Below are 4,838 nucleotides of genomic sequence, written 5' to 3'. Positions count from 1 at the left end.
GGGGGGGGGGTCACTGGAAATTAAGTCGACAGTAACTTAAAGTTAATTTGAAATATTAAAGTTCTAAAAACATTAATACATTCAAACTAAAGTTCTAAAAACATTAATACATTCAAATTAAAGTTCTAAAAACATTTATACATTCAAACTAAAGTTCTAAAAACATTGACACGCAAAAAGTAGAGTTGTAAAAAGCAAGTTTAATTACATAAACCTGTTTCTACTTCCTTGTAAGTTCTTATCATTATAGAAACCTAGCGCTCTGATTTCAGATCTATCTTGTATTCACCATCTGGAAAAAACAAGAAATAAAAATGTTCAAAAAAATATTAAAGGATTTAATTTTAAAAATGTCCTCCTTTATGCTCACATTGTATCAAATATGAAAAGCTTGCTATTCTGCCAAATCGAGTTAAAAAATTATCTTTTGCAATTTCAACTTTAATCAAAAATATGTTCTGTAGGAACATTGATTGACTTGACTAATTGATTGGTTGACTTGTTGATTAGTTGATTAGTTGACTTGTTGACTTGTTGACTAGGTGTCTCAGCTCCTTAACTCGAACACAAAAGTTGGTAATATTCACGTAATTGGATATATTTCAAACCTACAAAAAAATATATATAGTAAAAATGAATGTCGATTTATAAATGCTATAATTAGATAGCTTACTTTTTAGCTATGTCGGGATGATAAGGAGTGAGTGAGGATCGGAGGGTTTGATGGAGTAGTTTAAAACATTTGTAAATACTTCTGAAAATATCAACCCGGTTGTATTAAGTGTAATTACTATAGATTGCAAAGTTATTTGTGGATTTGATTATTCACTTAGTTAAAACGTTTCAACTATTTGGTTTTTTCCTCTTGTCGGAGTACAGATAAATTGCCGGAGTATTGCTTTGGTTCATTAAAAACAACATTACATGGGGGGGGGGGTAGAAGGCGTAAAAACCCTCCCCTCGGGATTAAAAGAGATAGTTCTTGGTTAAAATTTTTCTGAGAGTAAATGATATCATGGGCCTAGGGAGAGTTATAGAGGGCAGCTTTAAGCTCCTTCAGCAATTTTTAGGAATTGATTACAAGGAATTTTACATGCGGAGACCCTGAACCTTCTTCAATCAAATATTTGTCTATTCATAGATATATTTTAAAAAATATTTACCTCCCCTTAAACAATCATAAACCGCCCGGCCCTGTGGTTGCAATCAAGCCATTTTCACTTCAATTTTATCAGAAAGCGATTATGCAAGTAATTAAGACGAAAATTCAAATATTTGGAGATTCTTGATTTTGGCTGTTTCTAAAAAACCTTGGCTACCTTACGTATATCCCTTTAGCCTAACATGAACTTTACAAGTCCATAAAATTAGATATAAACACATGAAAACAAGTTTTTAAAAACTCCCAATTTCAAATGTAAGAAATTAGTACACGAAATGAGAAGTATTAGTATGAAAATTTAATACACTAGAATACAAATTAGAGAGATTGGTATAAAAATAAATAATAGTAGTTGTAAAAATAAAAGGCATAAACAAAGTTAGAAAAACATTACATATTTCAAAATTATAGCTTATAAAATAAAACAATGAAAAATAATTCCTTGGTTTAGGAAATAATAAAAATAATTCTAGGGTTTCAGGTTTAATAATGCCCAAAGCTCATAGCTGGATATAAAACTTCCAACTTAGTCAGGGTACAACAACCAAAAGTTTTCGGGTAAAGAAAGCCCCCCCCCCACATCTATATTTTACCTGGATGAGAAGTCCCCCCCACCCCCACCCCTTTATATTGTGCCAAGAGGAGTACACCCCCCCTCCCTTCATCTTCCATCTGTAAAACATGATGCATGCTTGAACCAAGTGCATTCAGAATTCTCCGTGGTTTTGTACCGGACCGACTCCGCGTCAGTTTTACAACTTGGCAGCGACGTCCCCCGCGTCCCTCGGTTTAGATGACTCCAGGCACGGTAAACAAGATCTCAAGTGAATATATCAAGATATGGTTTCGTTTACTTAAATCCCTGTGTTGTGATTCAACTTGGCAACGCCGGAAGCTCTCCTCCGTATGTTTTGAAGGTCAGAATAGGCGCCGGGGCGCCTCCAGCCGGCGCCGAAACTTATAAAGACTTGGTCCGACGACTAAGTGCTTTCAAATCGCCTGTAACTGTTGAGAAATGCGGTTGGGTTTTTTGGTGAGTTCTTCAGTGAAAAAATAGTAACATGAACAAATCGGAGAATACTAAAAAACGCATACGCAGTACACAAACATTCTTGTACGAAAAAAGTACGCACGATAAACTAAAGTATACACTGGTAAACTGAAGTATACACTAGTATAGTAAGGTGTACACGAGTAAATTAAAGTATACACTGGTAAACTGAAGTATACACTAGTATAGTAAGGTGTACACGAGTAAATTAAAGTATACACTGGTAAACTGAAGTATACACTAGTATAGTAAGGTGTACACGAGTAAATTAAAGTATACGCTGGTAAATTTAACTATACACTATAGTATAGTATAGTTAGGTATACACGAGTAAATTAAAGTATACCCTAGTAAAGTAAAGTATACAGGAGTAAATTAAAATATACGCTAGTATGCACTGGTGAATTAAAGTATACACAAGTAAATTACCCTAGTTAATCAAATTATACATAATTGAATTAAAGCACCGATAGTAGATTAATGTTATTAAAGTATACACTAGTAAATTAAAGTATACAGGAGTAAAGTAAAGTATACAAAAGAAAATTAAAGTATACACGAGTATATTAATGTATGCACGAGTAAATTAAATTTCGCACGAGTAAAATAAAGTATTCACAAGTAAATTAAAGTATACTCTAGTAAATTAAAGTATACTCTAGTAAATCAAATTATACTCTAGTAAATTAAAGTATAATCTAGTAAAATAAAGTATACTCTAGTAAATTAAATTATACTCTAGTAAAATAAAACATACTCTAATAAAATAAAGTATTATCTAGTAAATTTAAATATACTCTAGTAAAAAAGATATACTCTAGTAAATTAAAGTATACACTAGTAGATTAAAGTATACACGAGTAAATTAAGGAATACACGAGTAAATTAAAGTATACACGAGTAAAGTATAATATACACGAGTAAATTAAAGTATACACGAGTAAATTAAAGTATACACGAGTAAAGTATACACTAGTAGATTAAAGTATACACGAGTAAATTAAAATATACACTAGTAGATTAAAGTATACAAGAGTAAATTAAAGAATACACGAGTAAATTAAAGTATACACGATTAAAGTATAGTATACACGAGTAAATTAAAGTATACAGGAGTAAATTAAAGTATACAATAGAAAATTAAAGTATACACGAGTGTATTAAAGTATACAAAAGAAAATTAAAGAATACACGAGTTATTAAAGTATACACGAGTAAAGTATAGTATACATGGAGTGTACTGTAAACCCTGGGACTTAATATGCCTGCAAGTATATTTATGTCCTTGATCTGTTTTGGATTAATAACTCCCTATTTCCTTGCCCGGATATTAATACCGTTTACAGGGTGATTAATAATAAAAGGAGGAGGGTAGTATAGTGATGTAACAACGCAAAGTTTCAACCTTTTGTTTTGTAAATGCTCAATGCGATAGGTTTAATAAACAAGTTTATTATGCACTCAGTAGAAAAGGTTTAATAAACAGGTTTATCCTGTATACAGTAAAATAGGTTTAATGAACAGGTTTATCCTGTACGCAGTAGAATAGGTTTAATAAACAGGTTTATCCTGTACACAGTAAAATAGGTTTAATGTACAGTTTGCCAGTGTAGTATGTTTAATGTTAATCCTGTACGCAGTAGAATAGGTTTAATAAACAGGTTTATCCTGTACGCAGTAAAATAGGTTTAATAAACAGGTTTATCCTGTACGCAGTAGAATAGGTTTAATGAACAGGTTTATCCTGTACGCAGTAGGATAGGTTTAATAAACAGGTTTATCCTGTACACAGTAAAATAGGTTCAATAAGCAGGTTTATCTTGTACTCGTTAAAATAGGTCAAAAACAGGTCATATACTTTTTACAGTAAAATAGGTTTAACAGTTTTATACTTTGCTCAGTGTAATAGGTCTATCTTAAACTCAGTAAAATAGGTTTAATAAACAAGTTTATACTGTACACTGTATAATAAACTGTAGTTTGTCTTCAGAAGGTTTGCTAATTTTTTCCTCCTTTCTCAACAATACTAAATGCATTTCAATTTATTGTTTTTCTTCAAGGTGAAAATATTTTAAATAGATTCTACTGAAACCATGACAAATAGATAAATTTTCTCATGTTATTCTTAATCTAATCTATTCTAGGAATTCTACCTTTTCCCCCCAATTTAATTATCTATTCTTCCATCAATGTGTCCACTAATTCGTCTATTTAATTTTTTTCTGCTAATTCTAATTTATTCCTATTTCTAATTTTAATGTTACTTTCTCCTGAAGGGAAGGGGTAAAGGGAAGGGATAAATGAAGGGGTAAAGTGGAGGGGTAAAGCGAAGGGATAAATGAAGTGGTAAAGTGGAGGGGTAAAGGGAAGGGATAAATGAAGGGGTAAAGGGAAGGAATAAATGAAGGGGTAAAGTGGAGGGGTAAAGGGAAGGGATAAATGAAGGGGTAAAGTGGAGGGGTAAAGGGAAGGAATAAATGAAGGGGTAAAGTGGAGGGGTAAAGGGAAGGGTTAAATGAAGGGGTAAAGGGAAGGGGTAAAGGGAAGGAATAAATGAAGGGGTAAAGTGGAGGGGTAAAGGGAAGGGTTAAATGAAGGGGTAAAAAGGTCGGGTAACTAGGAGGG

The 4,838-nt window shown here is 32.3% G+C and overlaps 1 protein-coding gene across 1 annotated transcript in view; it reads left to right on the top strand.

Moving 5' to 3' along the window:
- LOC111696367 (axoneme-associated protein mst101(2)) overlaps positions 1 to 4,838 on the top strand; it is a 25,011-nt gene that overhangs the window by 17,445 nt on the left and 2,728 nt on the right. The gene's annotated exons all lie outside the window — the stretch shown is intronic.

This window comes from Eurytemora carolleeae, unplaced genomic scaffold (assembly GCF_000591075.1).
Source record: "Eurytemora carolleeae unplaced genomic scaffold, Eaff_2.0 scaffold28, whole genome shotgun sequence".
NCBI classification, from domain to species: Eukaryota; Metazoa; Arthropoda; class Copepoda; order Calanoida; family Temoridae; genus Eurytemora; species Eurytemora carolleeae.
The sequence above is the reverse complement of the archived record's forward strand: the minus strand, read 5'-3'. Positions and strand labels throughout refer to the sequence as shown.